We start from the raw sequence: 17,261 nt of genomic DNA, 5'->3' as shown, positions 1-17,261 counted from the left end.
TTGTTACACTCAGCATTATAGGATATACCTGATGTTATTGAGCACTACCTGCCTTTAAGACTTCATGTAAGGGGCAGCTAGGTGACACAGTGGATAGAGCACCAGCCCTGGAGTCAGGAGGACCTGAGTTCAAATCCGGCCTCAGACACTTAACGCTTACTAGCTGTGTGACCCTAAAGAAGTCACTTAACCCCAATTGCCTCACAAAAAAAAAAAACAAACAACCACGTAATATCTCTAAATGTAACTGGAAAATAATAAGATATTTACATGGAAAAAAAAAAGATTTCATGTAATACACAACTTGGTCCTAGCTACCTTTCTGGGCACCTAGGACATCATTCGCCCTCCCCACATTCTGTGATAAAGCCAAACTGGTCTCTCTCTGTTCCTCATTCACATCTCCTTAGCTATGTGCTGGTCATCCCCCACCTACCTTCTTACTTGTCTACCTCATAGATTCCCTCTTTTCTTTTAAGATGAGGCTCATACATCACCTTCCAAATGAAACCTTCCTTAATTTCCCCCTCCAACTGCTAATGTCCTCCTTCTTAGACTACCTTTTTTAATGACTTTGTACATATATACTTATGTTACATATGCTTGTGTAATATGTTCTTGCTGTCTCCCTCATTGGAATTAAGTTTAATTTAAGTAGAATTGTTTTTTGTTTTTTTTTTTGTACTTGTAGTCCCAGGGCCTAACATAGTACCTGGCACATAGTAGGTACCTAATTTCTGCCAGAGTAGTTTCCACTTTTCCCTAGCCATTCTTTTCAAATAAGGAGTTTTCTAGGTAATTGATGTTTTGGGGTTTATCAAATACTGGGTTAAATTCCTCCTCTTTGCCACCAGTCTGTTCCAATGATCTCCTTAAAACACACACACACACACACACACACACACACACACACACACACACACACTATCAAATGGTTTTGATGATTGCCAACTTTATAATATAGTTTAAAATCTCTTCATGCTTTTTCTCCCCCATCACTTCCCTTGATAACGTAGATCTTCTGTTCCTCCAAATGAATTTTGTTATTATTTTGTCTAGCTCCATGAAGTATTCCTTTGGTAGTTTGGTATAGTGCTTAACCAGTACATTAACTTTGATAGTGGGGGCAGCTAGGTGGCACAGTGGATAAAGCACTGGCCCTGGATTCAAGAGGACCTGAGTTCAAACCCAGTTTCAGACACTTGACACTTAACTAGCTGTGTGAATCTAGGCAAGTCACTTAACCCTCATTGCCCCACAAAAGAAAACAAAACGAAAAAACTTTGATAGTACTGTCATTTGTATTCATTCTATTGATACCATCTGGGCATGAGTATTTGGAAAAAAAAAAAAGATAACTTAAAAAGGGAGCAGCTAGATGGCACAGTGGATAAAGCACCGGCCCTGGAGTCAGGAGTACCTGAGTTCAAATCCGGCCTCAGACACTTAACACTTACTAGCTGTGTGACCCTGGGCAAGTCACTTAACCCCAATTGCCTCACTAAAAAAAAAATTTCTATCACTTTCTTTTTTGGGGGGGCAATGAGGGTTAAGTGACTTGCCCAGGGTCACACAGCTAGTAAGTGTTAAGTGTCTGAGACCAGATTTGAACTCAGGTCCTCCTGAATCCTGGGCCAGTGCTTTATCCACTGCCCCCAATTCATATCACTTTCTAAGATATTCTTTATTTCGTTAAGAAGTCAGTCATCAGCAAGTCAGTAACAATCATCTATTAAATGTTTACCACGTGCCAGATCTTGTGCTAAGTGATGGGGATACAAAGAAAGACAAAAATAGCATTTTGTAAATGAACCTATACAGGTAGTTGAGTGTGCTTTGCTAGATTAATTCCCAAATATTTTATGCATTTTGTAGTTATTTTGGATGGCACTTACCTTTCTGTTATTGGCTCTTTGATTCTGTTATTATCACCTAGAAATATTGTTGATTCTTGGGTGTTTATAATGTAGCCTGAAACTTTGCTGACACTACTGTTCTTTCAGTTTCTTTGCTGATTCCCTATGATCTTCTTTAAAAAAAAACAAAACAAAAAAACCCCAACTCATATCATCAGTAAATAAGTAAAATTTTGTTCCAATATTTATAATTGATTGATTGATTGATTGATTGGTCGTGATGGGGGAGGAGGGAAGTTCTGAGATTTCTGGGGAAAAGAGGAATAGCTCCTGTTCAATATCTTTGCCACCCATGATTCAACAATAACCAATAAGCTACCCCAGAGTAGACTGGACTACTACTGGAAATGACAGGACTTCACCAGAGACACTTAAGCAAGTCTGCACACACTCTACACTCTAGGCAAACTTGCCTTCTTGCCATTCCTCACACAGGCCACCTTATCTGTGGTCTTTGTGCTGGGATGACCCTCCTTCCTCTCTTCTAGAGACCTTTGGAATCCCTTGTTTTCTTCACAGGTCAGCCCAAGTGCCATTTCCAACAGGAGATCTTCCAGTATCCCTCTAATGCATTCCCTCCAAAATCCCCTTGTTTATTCTGTGTATATTTATATGGATATCGATTGTCTCTCCCTGCCTCTCTTAATGGAATGTAAGATTCTTGAAGGCAGGCATCTTTGTGTCTCCAGCTCCTAACAGTTCCTGGCACACAGCAAGTACTTAATACATGCTTGTTGACTGAAAGAGGAGCAGACATCTTGAATAAGACCAAATGAGCTGTTCTATCCCAACTAGAAGGAAAAGGATCCAATCAGTGGGAGAGGGCTGGTTAAAGGAATAAGAGGAACTAGAGACAATAGGCATATCAATTAGGTCCTTCAACAGAGTTAAAAAAAAAAAAAAGACCACAACATGTCATTAAAACACTTCACTGGCAATTAAGAGATTTAATCACTAACCTGTGGTAAGACCTTAAGTGAGTCACTGGGCCTCAGTGTTCTCATCTATAAAATGGGGAGGGGAGCAGGTGTTGAATCACATGAGCTCTAACATTTATGTTTTCATATTATAGGATACTCTGACATCCCCATTACTTTTTTTTCCCAACCACTGGGAGACTTTTACAATAAAGCTCAGACTGTTGTGTTTTATGGCATCTCCTGATTGCACATAAAAACATTCCACCTTTCCCAAATGTTAAGTTAATCTTTTTTGCTATGGTACCTTCCAGAGCTGCATGCAATTAGCCAGCTTTGAATTCCTGCCAAGCTAGCTACCTCTCAGATTTGATCATCAGCATGAAAAGGAATTTTCTTGTGTGTTGGGGGAGGGGGGAAAGCAATTGTAATTCTCCATTATGTGATTGATTACGTTTTACTCTCTAAAAGGCTGATTGGTTTCCTGGTGCCAGTAAAATGATTGATGAATATTTCAACCATGGCTCTTACTCTTCTCTAAATCTCCCCTCCCCCCCAAAAAAACTTAAATCCTACCTCTCTCCTATAGTACTGCACCCTCCCCCACTCTTGTACCACCCACCCCCTTCCTGCTGGGCTTCCCTTTTATTGACCTACAACATTTAAAAAGGTCTCCCTTCTGTCATTCAGGGCTTTTTTTCTTTAAATTGAATCTGGAATTCTCTAGTGCAGGTCATCTGGCTTAAAGAGAATCTCTTCAAGATGCTGATGGAATGATGCTAGGTCCCAAGAATTCTGAATCAAAACTCTACTTTACCAACAGAGACTGTCTCAAAGAAGAAATAAATTATAATAAAATAATATTAGTAGCCTCTGAGAACCCTTCCAGCTCTAAATCTACTCGTCCTATGGTAACTAGACAAGGATCCCCATTTTACAGATGAGGAAGCTGAATAGAGCTCAAGGAGATAAAATGATTTGTCCAAGGTTATTAAAGAAGTGACAAGATCAAGACTCAAATTCAGGTCCTCTCACCTCAAGATATAGGCAGTGACAGAAGAGACAACTTTGGCTGAGTGAAAGAACCACAGGATTTAGAGTCACAGATCTGGGCTGCAAATTTAAACTCTGCCTAGTGGCCAGTATGACCTTGGGCAAGACCTTGTGGGTCACTTCTTCTCTTGGTAAACTGAGGAGTGGATTATTTTTATTTTTTATTTTTTTGCAGGGTAATGAGGGTTAAGTGACTTGCCCAGGGTCACACAGCTAGTAAGTGTCAAGTGTCTGAGGTCGGATTTGAACTCTGGTCCTCCTGAATCCAGGGCTGGTGCTTTATCCACTGCGCCGCCTAGCTGTCCCGAGAGGAATGGATTAAATAAATTCTTCAAGGTCTAAATCTGGTGGATATGCTTGGATACACCATCCCCCTCCCAAACAATGAGACCACTGCCATTTGATGGGAATTAATTGAGTCCATGCACCCTTTTCCAGCCTCCTTAGGGATACCAGCAAAAGACGATTCACTGTAATATCTTCTCTCTCCTTAAGCCTCTGATTTGCCAAGGACTAACTTCATGAGGCTTATATTTACCACACCCAATATCAGGAAAGGTGGCAAAAGAATTTGAAGCTATATGAGTACATGGATATCATAAACACCCTCTCTTTGGACACCATTTGAACCTCTCATCTTTCCCTGAACCCTCCTTGGCAACTGAAAACTCACCTTTCTCAAATCTCACTTTTCATTCTTCCTTTTCCCTCATTCTTCACATCAAATTAACTGCCAACCTCAGGTATTCTTACCTTCTCTTACCTGTTCCATATATACTGTCCTCTCTGGGGCAGCTAGGTGGTGCAGTGGATAGAGCACCAACTCTGGATTCATTCCACCTCAGACACTTAACACTTACTAGCTGTGTGACCCTGGGCAAGTCACTTAACCCCAATTGCCTCAGAAACAAAACAAAACAAAACATACTGTCCTCTCCCACTGTAACTACTCTATTTCAAGTCTTCTCATCTCTTCCTGAACTATTATTATAGTCTTTTAATGGATTTCCTTCCTCCAACTTTTCTCTTCTACAATCTCTCCTTCATGACACTCCCCAGTAAAGTAATATTCCTAACATAGTTCTAATTATTTGGCTCCTCTACTCAAGACCCATCGAAATTCTTTATCACCTATTGTATGGTAAGAAAACATGACACATTGTGAAACACTGAACTGGAAGTCAGAAGAAGGTTCATAGCCTGGCTCTGCCCTGACTAGCTGTGTGACTATGGAAAAATTATTTAATTTCTCTAATCCTCACTTTGTTGATCTATAAAGTAGGGATAATACTCATACTACCTAATTCGAGTTTTTTAGAGAGCAAAGAGCTCTGCAAAACTTAAAGTGCCATAGAAACCTAAGTTACCACAAAATAAGGCCCTCCACACTGTGGGCCAACTGACCTGTCCAGCTCTCTTACACTACTCCCCTTCATTCATTCTTCATTCCAAACAAATTTCATTACTCATGCTTGTTGTTGTTCAGTCCTGTCTGACTTTTCTTGACCCTGTAAGCCACGCTGTCCATGGAGTTTTCTAGGAAAAGATACTCCAGTGGTTTGCCCTTTTCTTCCCCAGTGGATTAAGGCAGAGGTTAAGTAACTTGCCTAGGATCACACACCTAGTAAGTGTCTGAAACCATATTTGACCTCAGGCCTTCCTGACTCCAGGTCCAGTGCTCTATCCACTGAACCACCTGGCTTCCTCCTACTCATGCTGCTACTCCACTGAAGTTCTTTCCTTCCTCCAAGATTGAGCTTTGGTCTTCCATGAAGCCATCGACCCTCTTCCAGACGAAAGTGATCTCTTGATCCTTAAGTTACATTACACTTTATTTAGTCTTTTCTGTATTTAGCTTTCTCTTCCCCTGTATCATCATCATTGTTATACAGTGTCCTCCACTGCTTAAAATTACAAACTCCTCAGGAGCAGCCCTAGCCCTGAGCTCTGGATAGCCATTAATAAATATGTGTTGATTTGGATCTCTCCTCTCCTACCAGCTAATTTAGGTTTTTCCTCTTCTAGCAGCCCAACTTTTCCTGTTCTTTAAAAAATCTAAGTGTTTTCCTAGCATACCGTTTATTATTCTGCTGGAAAGGCATCATTTATTCATTAGAAGCCCAAGTTTCTGTGCTCGGAGGACTCAAAGATCATCTAGGAGAGCCTTCCTATATTTTGTTCAAATGAGTACGGTCCAGAGGCTTGGGGTCAAATGGCAAAGTAAGGGCTCCATAGAACCCAGTTGTTCTAACTCCCACTCCAGAGTGTCCTTGAGTTTAAATTTCTCTTGTGAGAAATACCTTTGGGTAACAACTGAAGGAACTGTTTATATTTAGCCTATGGAGCAGAATACTTCAGAGGAGACAAGGTAGCTATCTTCAAATATCTAAAGGGCTTTTACATGGAAGCAGTCTTACTTTGATTGGTCCAGAGGAAGAACCAGGAATGATGAGTTAAAGTTATAGTGTGGCAGATTTTATTTGAGAAAGAATTTTGAATTAAGCATTGTCCAACAACTGAATAGAGTACTTCCAAAACCATCCAAAAGTTTATTATCAGAGCCTTTTCGGTTAACTAGCTGCATAACCTTAAACAAACTGCTTATCTTCCATAGGTTCAGTTTTGCCATCTATAAAATGAGGCAGTGGGATTATTTCTCCAAAGCTGGTCTATATTCCAAGACCCCAGACAACCCCCAAACCTAAACCTACATACCTATTCTCTTACCTGGGATACTGAACCAACGACTACCTAATGGAATCTCTCTCCTATGGGTATCTCAAACTCAACAAGTCTTAAAGAGCTATCACCACCTCCACCTTCTTAACTTCCCTGGTTCTGTCAGTTATCACCCCCCTCCCAACGATTCGGGTTTGAAACCTTAACTCTACATCTGTGCTTTTTCACAACCTCCCCCCCCCCTACACACACACACACACACACACACACACACACACACACACACACACACCTCCCTCCCAATCCAGAGCTTCCTTCAAAACTTTAAGTGGCATATCATATAGGAAACCTATCTAGACTCTCCAAGCTGTAGTTCTCTTGACATTCCCTCTCATTACTGTGTATATCTTTTATATTTACTTTTCTTTGGACGTGTTTCCAATTGAATGTAAGCTCACTGAGGGCAAGGACTACTTTTTTTTTTGTCTTTGTAGGCCCAACACCTAAAAGTGCCTAGCATCATCATAGGTGCTTAATAAATGTTTGTTGAATGAATTCTATGAAAAGGAAGATCAATTTATTTTCATGACTGAACTATGCCAGCAATATAAAATTAAAACTGTTTGAAGATATTTTCCACAGATGATATGGAACTCCCAACAATGACTTCTTCCACCATCCCCCCTCCCCCAAACACTTTCCAGGCCTTTAATCCCCACACCAAGCTTCAGTGGAAGTTCTGATCCTGTAACTCATTGTTATTCACATTGTTATGTGACATTTCTTCAGCTTGCTGGCTTACCACGGAATGACTTCTACCTAGCAACTGCCCTAACCCCCTTAACAACAAAGTAATTGACTTACACTAAAATGTCATTCACACCAAAGACAGGGGCAGCCTCTGTCCCAGGGCTGAAACTGAAATGCCGATTCTATACTGCCCTTCTTTGTATATATTTTTTAATTGCTAGTTAAGGGAGCTATAAATACAACAAACTGATTAATTGCTACTGTGTACAGGGTACTGTGCCACAGCTAGAAGCGATACAAAGCTTAACTGCGATCTGGTCTCTGTCCTCAAGGAGCCACAGCTTAGTAAGGGATAAGACACAAACAGCGCAACGATAAGTACACTCAAGTTAACCGACATCACAACTAACAAAATTCAATGAACACCAAATTGTGATGCTGAGTTCTCAGACAATGCCACTGGAACATAAGCCCTGGCTGGTCCTATCAAGCTGGAAAGGTTTTGATTACAGGATCCAGACTGTGTCTCTGGTTTGCAAACTAGCCTCCTGAAAAGGTTCTTCATTTTCCAGAAGTCTGGCCACTGGGGATAATTTTTCCCCCTGCAACTCATGAAACTCTCTACTATGATGAGAAAGGGTTGGGTTCTGGTTTGATTAAGGGATAACATACAGAAGGAATAAAACCTCTTGAAATTTTGATGTAATTCCCAAACCCTACTACTCTAAACAATGCAAGCATAGACCCCTTTTCTCCCAGCTAAAAACCCACTAGATTCGAAATTTCACTAGATTTCTCCATCCCACATCAGTACATCTGAAGTGTAATCTTGAACATAACACAGTGTAATCTTGTGGCATAACACAAAGGACTTGAGGTTTCAATCTCTAGTCTGACATGTTAAACTAGCTCTGTAACCAGCCTCAGTTTCATCTGTAAATGTAAGGATGACTCTTCAGTTGTTGTGACAAAAGCACCAGGAGTATCATCACAACACTCACGCTTACAATACTATCATTTACCATTAATCCAAATTGTGAGCCCACTGTAGAGAAAGAGTAATTTCCTATTAGACTCAAGTAGCCACAACTAAGATAATGAAGGGTCAAGCAAGAGGTTTCCAATATCAGCTAAACAAAAGATATCTGAGAACATGGTGAGGGCAGGGTATAATTAGGAAGAATGCTCCCCTTTGATTCTGTTCTAAATAAATAAAACAGATAAGAGGGATGGTAATATCCAGCCGTTTCATTATAGACATGGGAAAAACATAACTATGAAGTACAGGAAAAAGGTTGGTGGTCACTTTTAAAAATTAGTTTTATACTGTCTCCTTTCCATTCCTTTTCAAACTAGAGCTCATATTAAATCACTTCTATAGACTGACTGATAATCATAGAATCTCAGTTTTGAAAGAAATACAGAATATTACAGCATAGAAAAGGACCTCAGAGACTATCCCCTGCCCCCTTATTGCATAGAAGAGGAGAAATTAAGGTGAAATAACGTAACCTGCCCTCCATCACACTAAGTTAAGTGACAGAACTGGAACTGCAGTCTCCTTATTTCTATATTACTCTTTCCATTAATTATGTGGCCCTCGGTAAGTTGCTCCTTTTTCTAAGCCTTAGTTTCTTATTTATACAAATGAGGGATTTGGATTAGAGACAGCCTCAACTTCTTCCATTCCTATGAATCTGAGAACTACAGAATAAAGAAAAAGCCTAAAAGGCAAAGAGGTTTGAAGAGGAAGTCATTTTTATTCTGAAGAATTAATTTTTCCATTTGGAAATTAAAAGTTCCTTGGTTGTTGTACTATGACTAATTGTAATATTTATGTTGTACTCTAGGTTACAGAGACTTTAGGTATATGATGGGGAGGTAGGGGGAAAGAACAACCCAGAGAAGTAGGGTAGTACATGTATCAATCACTATGCCCACTTTACAGATGAGGCACACAAAGTAGAGACTTGTCCAGAAGTTACACAGCAAGTAAGAAGCAGAGTCTGGATTCCAACCCATAACTTCAAAATGAGTTCTCTTTCCACTATAAAACTGCTGCTAAGTCCAAATTGCCTCCAGTGCAAATAATTAATTACCTGAATCGATGGCCCTTAGAGGCACCTTTAAAGGAGAATATGAAATACATATCAAAAATATTAAACCATCTCCAGCACTTTAACAAATTCACCATTCTAGCTGAAACCACCCACTAAGTAGATCTTTCCATCCAATTCCCTAATTTCTCCCAAGAACACATAACGTTTTGCTGTCCTGGTATTGGATTTCAGAAACACTACACCTGGCAGCTGACATAGCAGTAGTACATGGAGACAGATATGGGGACCAGAACTGACAGAGAAAGAGTAACTGGGATAAAGTGTGTGTTAGCCTAGAAAAGAGAAAAACATACTACTACTGCCATCTGTGGTTTCTACTTGAATAGCTTTCCTGGTATAAAATAACTAGAAGGAAAATGTGACTCAGACCCAGTGGTTTCATCATTTGAAGACACTTTCATAAAGTAATTGAATCATGGCATTCCGATATAGAGATAAGAAATAGACTTTTAATTATTTTATTCTAGATTATAAAATGGGACCTTAGAAGAATTCTAGAACTAGAAAAGACCTCAGAGATCATTTAGTCAAACTGCCTCATTTTACAGGTGAGTAAACTGAGGTCCAAGGCAAACAATGCTCCTTGCTTAAAATCACATAGCTAGTAAATAAAATAACTACTCATATTTACAAAGTGCTTCTGTGAGATGAGAGTACATATTACCTTACATATGAATAAAGAAACAAAGAAATATTATAAACTTGCCCCAAAGTAAAATCAGTTGGGAATAGAAGAACCAGGCCATAAATCTACTGTATCTAAATCATTCATCATTCATTAAACATTAAGTGCCCACTGTTTGCCACATAGAGGATTTTGTTAGAAATACAAGGATCATTCTATTGGGTCCAGTTCTCTTCCCACTGCTTCAAATTATCTCCCAAGTGATTATCTCATGCCATTAAGAGAAACCAAATTTTCATACTGTTGGCACAGGTAAGATTTTGGGGTAGATGGGAGGTCATTTCTTTCTCATATACAAAGCAAGTGTTTTGAAGAGCATGGTAATACTGTGGATGGTTTGACAAAACAAAGCAGTTCTTTTCAGAAATCATTCCATTGACAAAATGTAAATAACCAAGTGTTTCTAATAGCACTTAGGTGACTAAGATCTTTAGTTCTAAATCTGATGAGCCTATGAAATATTCCCGAATTTGCTTGTATTTAACTGAACCTAAGTTTGCCCACACAGAGTGTGCACCATATGTTTAAAATTCAGAAGGTTTCCCTTTAGCAGAGGATGATTCAGGATTAAGTTAATATTTTCAATTTTTTTTTCCTTAGTCTTCAAGTGCCAAAAATGTTAAAGAGTACCTCCGAAGTTGGGGATTTTAAAAACAATTTGGAGTTAACCTGCTCAAAGGCCAATCACTGTAGGCTGAGGATCAAAAGATACAGGGCAGCTGGGGATGGGAGGGTGGAGAAGCAATTTAAGCCACCAGCCAGCAGCCCAGGGAAGCCTGATCCGCTCCCAAAGTAAATCACTGTTAATTAGAATTACCAGGTTACACTGAGAAAGCCAGCTTTAAATAATCATTGTATCAACAGGATAGACTCTTTCTTCTCCTAGGGAAGTGGTTAGAAGCTGCGATAAGACTCACACCTACCTAATAAGGAATTCTGAAAGCCATCTTGGGCAGCCAAAAAATTCTCTTTGTAGCATAATTTATAAAAGACAGTGGGAGTGAAGTGTCTCTCCACATTACCAGTCCTTCAACTTTCTCTAGTTCAGGGGAGGGGTTAGGCATATTATAATATGCCAGGCATGGAATACAGATTTACCCACTGGAAGGGAGAAGTAGGGGACTTTAAATGTCCATCAGGAAGGATTTTACCCTGGGGGAGGTCACTCCAAAGGAACCAGACAAACTACAATTCTGTTTTATATTCATGCACTTATATAAAGCACCCACTCCCTGTGTGCAGAGTACAGTTTAAGATACCAAGTCCAGAAAAGATCCAGTCCATGGTCTTGGGATTTACATAGATTTATATGGAGCTATGAAATACATACAACATAAGTAGAATAAACAAATCCCTGATCTATAGGTTTTAAGATTTATCAAAGCACTCTCTCCATAATATCTATTTTGAGTTACTGCTTGCAAGCATCTCCATTATACAGATGAAGAAACAAGCTCAGAGAGCATCAAGTGACTTGCTCAGGGTCCCACAGCTAGTGAAAGCTATGACTCAAAACCAGGTCTCCTGACTCCAATTCCAGCCAAATTTTTCTAATCCTCTAATGTTCCTAAATCTCAATTTCTAACTGAGGGAATACATTGAAACCTACAATATTTAATTCTAAAGTTGAGGGAAAGGAGAGAAAATGTCTGTTGTAACTTCATGGATACAAAAATCAGGAAGGAAAAGGTTTCCAATTCAAAGTAGGTTGCTTGCAAATCAACTCACAACACAAGCTACAATTACTCCTGTTGGCTACCTTGTTTTAAATATGAAACCAATAAAGAGTGATGTGAATAAGAGTCAGAAAGACTAAATATTAGCAACCTCTCAGAAAGTGGAACACTGACAACTACTCAGAAAGAAAGAAACCCAGCAACAAAATCCAAAGAAATATGCAAGGAGTCAGAAAGCAGAAGAAAACAGTGTCATTACCATATTAAAGTTAACATACTTTTAAAAAATGAATCCTGTAGCTCATGGTTCCATCTACAGTCATTTTAATTTTCATTGCTGCTAATAACAAAGTGAAAAAATATTGGGGGGGGGACCTTACAAACTTTCCTGGAAACTAAGGAATCAATTGCTCCCCCTTTGTTCCCTTCCTGCTCCACCCTCAACCAACCCCCAACCTTCATTCTCCAAAGTGTTTATCTGTTCTTGGTCAAGGAATTCTTTGATTTTTTTTTCCCCTCCAACTTTGACACAGTTCTCACACAGAAGAGGGATATAGCTAAGTTCACAATAATAGAAGGCACATTTGAATGCCTCAGGCTTTAAAAAAAAAATAAAAGAATCTTAACCAAAATAATTACTCTTCAAAGGTAACTGGCCAAAAGTTTAGTTTTCATACCAATTATAGACATTATAAATAGTCAACAAAGGAAGGGTATTAAGCTCCGCTACAAGAAAGAAAAAGGAGCAGTGCAATTCTGGAGCAAAAATAAGAAAGACAAGACCACCAGTATCTAGATTAGCTTCCAAACAATGGAATTAAGAGAATCTAGAGGAGGGTTAGCTTTCCAGCTACTAAGGATATTTAAAATAAGGAACTCCTCATGTAAATCGATAAATGCAATTAAATATAAAATTATGTGAAAGTATTAATCATTCATTTACAGCAGCTCCAGCATTTCCTACCTCTGTGACTATGGGAAAATTAGTTTTTTCATCTGTAAAATTAAAATAAAAATCTTTAAGGTTTAACAAGTACTTCTCACAAGAACTTTGAGAGGCAGATAATGCAAGTATTCCAAGATTTTGAGTCAACTCCATAAATGTAAGTTGTTACTCAGAAAAAAGGATTTTAAAAATACTGTGTGTATATGCTAAAAGCTTGAAGTCAGAAAGGTGTGGCTAAGGTTGGACCCTTGCCATTGCTCACAGTCTACTTAGGAATTATAACAAACACACGTCAATATAATAATAATTCCCACTTTTTAAGTTATTTCTTCAGAATCCTGTAAGAGAGGTTGGGCACATGCTATCACCCCTATTTTACAGATGAGGAAATTGAGGATCAGAAAGGTTAGATGACTAACTAACCCAGGTTCACTGGCTAGTAAATTCTGGAACAAGAATTTGAACTCATGTTCTTAGACTAAGGCCCTTTCCACTACAACATGTTGCCTTTCAGCAATGCATCAAAAAGAGGAAAAATTGTTGAGGGATATCAAGGAAGGTGTCCTGGATACCTGGATAGTGGACACCTAGAAGAGAGCCTGAAAGCATTAGCAAGAATTCAGCAAGAGACCTGAATAGGTAGGTCTGAATACTAGTTACCTCTACATTCAGTACAATCCTAGATTTCTGCAATTAAAAGTATATATACATACACTGAACAAATCCCCATCCCACCAGATTTTCTACAGACTAGTTTAGGGGTTGTGGTGGTGGAGTAGGGACTTAGTTCATTCTCCCTACAAGTTCTTCCTAATTGTCACAACAAAAGAATAGTCTCTTAAAGCAAGAAAAAGACCAGAAGCTGAATCCACCAACATGCAAATCTGATCATTCAGAGTTTCATTTAAACCTTCCTCCTCACTCACTATGAAAACCACTCTGCTCAGTAATCTTTCACCAAAATAGCTCAAATCCCCCAAATTTTCTAAATTTTAAAATATCTTCATTCTGATCACCATCTTCCCTCTGGTAGCTTCCTGGATGTGTTAATTCCACCACTTTAAGGCCCTCCACAATCTGATGCCATTGCCTATCTTTCTGGTTTCTCTTCCTCTACTTAATTCAATGTCCAAGCCAAACTGGACAACTCTCAATTCCAGAAGAAGCTCTCCCTGTTCCCACACCTCAATACTTTTGCTTCCAGTTCTCTAATGCCCCAAATGCTCTCCCCCCTTCTTCCTTCTTTCCATCTAGTGAATTTCTAATGACCCTTTCAACCCTAAATCAAATGGCTTCTCCTTCCCCGAAGTTTCTGATCCCAACAGAATGTAACCCATCCCCCATTTATACAGGACTTATCTTTCCACATCGCTAAAGAAATTAACTATGATGCTGAATAATACATACGTGAATATTTATCTCCTAAAAAACAACAACAACCTGGCTCCAAGACAACAGGGGCCATACTTTATCTAAATTGTATCTCAAACCCCTCACCCCCATGGTGCTCTGCATAATAGATGCTTAATTTATTGAATTGAATCACAGAAATTTTAAGTGGAAAGAATCTCAGATCATCTGGTCCAAGTTATTGTTCAAAGTACAGGATGTCCCAAAAGTCTAAATGCAGTTTTAAGTTATTAAAGCTTAAATAGCTTTAATTAAACTAAACTAATTTTAATTAAAGCTTTAATAGTGTAAAATTGAACTGACTCAGAGCTGCACTAAGTCTTTTGGGCCATCCTATATAATCATTATAACTACATAAGTTGGCCCCACAATAACAGTTAATACATTATAACCAAACCATATATTCTATTTATTACATTGTTCTTGTAAAAATAAATGCCCCCAATTGTCTTTTCTCTCAGTGATCTGTTTTTGAAAACCCAATTAACTCTCGTTAACCAGTATGTATGGCCATACTTGAAAATGTGCTACCTATTCTCAAATAAAATGAACCCCTGTTGGCATCCCCAAATCATTCCTCTTTCTTTTGAAAGGCCTTCTATAGTCCCCCTCAGTTATACCTACAGTTGAACAAATGTGTTTGTTGTAAAAAGACCCTACGAGACAGCAATAGCAAAATATCTTGCCCACTCAGCACAAAATTCCTGGAAGGGTTGAGGAGGCTGTTTGCATCAAAGGCAGGCTGCCCAGTTACCAAAGGGAACAGAACAGAAAAACCATTTAGAAGACTGTAAATTCAGCATCCCCAGGAATTCCTCCAGGAAAACATTTCTAAAATTCCATTTGTGAGTTTTATTGTTTCCATACTTCTATCAGTATTAAGCATTTTTATTTTATCTACTGTAGCTCTATTTTACACAAACTCAAAATTCCTTCCAAGCTTAAAAACTTCAGAACAGAGCCCAGTTTATTACAATAAAGGACATCAGTTACTGGGGCAAAAAGTGAAAAGAATTCAGCTCCTCAGACTAGTACTTAAGGAGAAATGAGGGGGTTGGATTAGATACTTTCTAAGGTTACTTCCAGAGCAACCATTCTTTATTCTATTATTTTTTTAGATCTTCATTTGCTCTAAAGAAAGCTGTAACTAGGAAGCAAAAGAAATTTTTTAAAAATGTTTATGTAGAATGCCACTCATTTCCCCTAGCATACTGTGTTACTCTTGGGAGCTCCAAATGAAGCTTTAATACAAAGAGAGAACAAAAGATAGTGTAAAAATCAACTGTCAGATATTGCACCCACTCCCCCCCCCCAATCTGATCATTCTATTTCCGTTCTATAACTATTTGCTAGGTTTAATGTCCCAATTTCCCATGTGTTTAAAGCAACACATAGATGGCTTTCATTAACACAGAAGAATTCTGCAACCCTAAATAAGAAAGATGTCAAATACTAAAGTGATGCTGTTTTCTACAGGATGGCTAGAACTCTGCCATTTCAAACTGGCTCCGGCCAATCCAGGAAGAATTGGAAATTTGGGTGAGTTAAAAATCACCATTAAAATTCTTTAAAATGTACCAATGAATAACTGATAGACAAGGCAATTCCTAGCCTCCCCTTAACTACCATATAGACAAAAGTAATGATGTCTGTTCTAAGATTTGTCATCTTTTTGGATGTGAAGTGGCATATTTTACTTTTTATATGTTCACAGGATTTACTGGGAAGAGTCCAAATCCCAGTCTAACTTTTTTTAGACTGGTTTAACAGCATTCACAGACTAATGGCTAAACTAAGTTATCAAAAAGGCTACAGAGGAAAAAGGTTCAATGAATTAAAAAGATGGGCTTTGTTCTACAAGACTCTTTCTCCCTTTCCTAACTGGATCCCAGGTTCCCTCTCTTTGTGTGACAGGAAATTTTATTGATTTCAAACACACTCACAATTCAGAAGTCAATTCCCAAAGACACCAGCACACATGACACCCAAATATCATGGAAGCACTCCTTTTATCCACATTCCCCACGTCTTAATCTGGGTCAAATCAAACACAATTCCACTTTTTAAAACTTCTCTCCACCTGCAACTTGTGCTTTATTCGAATATTAAGATAATACAAATGAATCTGAATTTATTCCATAAAGCAGCAGGGCCAGCAAGGATTTCAGGTAACAAATCCAGCAGAGATTCCCTGAGGTAAATATATACCTCTCAATTCTAAGCCAGATTTAAAGGGCATTTCTGCAACACAGTGGTCAGTTATTTTCAAGTCAAATGGTTTACTTGGAAGTCAGAACTCCAAAAACATTCTTTGTTCTTAGATCCCTTCCAGGGCTAAATTCTAACAAGCTATGTTCCCTCCCATTTTTTAACATTGTTATCCGTATCTTAACGTTCTATTGTGTCTTTCAACTTTAATGCTTTATGTCGGATGTTTGAAGGTTCAATTTATATAATTCAATGACTAAGTCTACCTAAATAATTGCAAGTATCTATGAAAAGTAAAACCCTACCTACACTTCTTTATTCAGAAATGCAAAGATGTGTAAAAGGTGGAAGCCACAGCAAATAAATAAAGAGGTTTTGCCACTTCAGCATTTGCTATTGCAGGTCCCCTAGCACCCTTTGTAATTCAGAACTCCCGGTGCTATAGCTCCAGCAGCTAATTGCTCCAGGGCGCTTTCCAAGTTCAAAAGTTCACCTTTTACGACCTCACAAAGGCTTCTTACACTTTACTAATAAACACATACCCAAGGCAAACACTGAAGGGAACTATATCAAACATACAAATAAACCTTCAGGTCAAGGAGTACACACACACACACACACACACACACACACACACACACACACACACCCCTCCAAAAAAAAATTTCAATCAGGGACCCAAGAGGCCTGAATAAGGGGGGTGATATGCTACCTAAGACTGATGCCCACCTTCACCATCACGCTTTCCAAAGCCTTCACTGTAGACCTCACAGATCTCCCCAAACTTCTTATGGGCCAACTAGAACAAAGCCCTGGTAGGGCCAATTCCTGAAGCCGGGCTCTCTAAGGCTCTACTGGGGATGAATCAGGGTACCAGGCTGTGCCGGGATTAATGGGGGGG

The sequence above is a fragment of the Dromiciops gliroides genome, chromosome 2 (genome assembly GCF_019393635.1).
Source record: "Dromiciops gliroides isolate mDroGli1 chromosome 2, mDroGli1.pri, whole genome shotgun sequence".
Classification (NCBI taxonomy): Eukaryota; Metazoa; Chordata; class Mammalia; order Microbiotheria; family Microbiotheriidae; genus Dromiciops; species Dromiciops gliroides.
The sequence above is the reverse complement of the archived record's forward strand: the minus strand, read 5'-3'. Positions refer to the sequence as shown.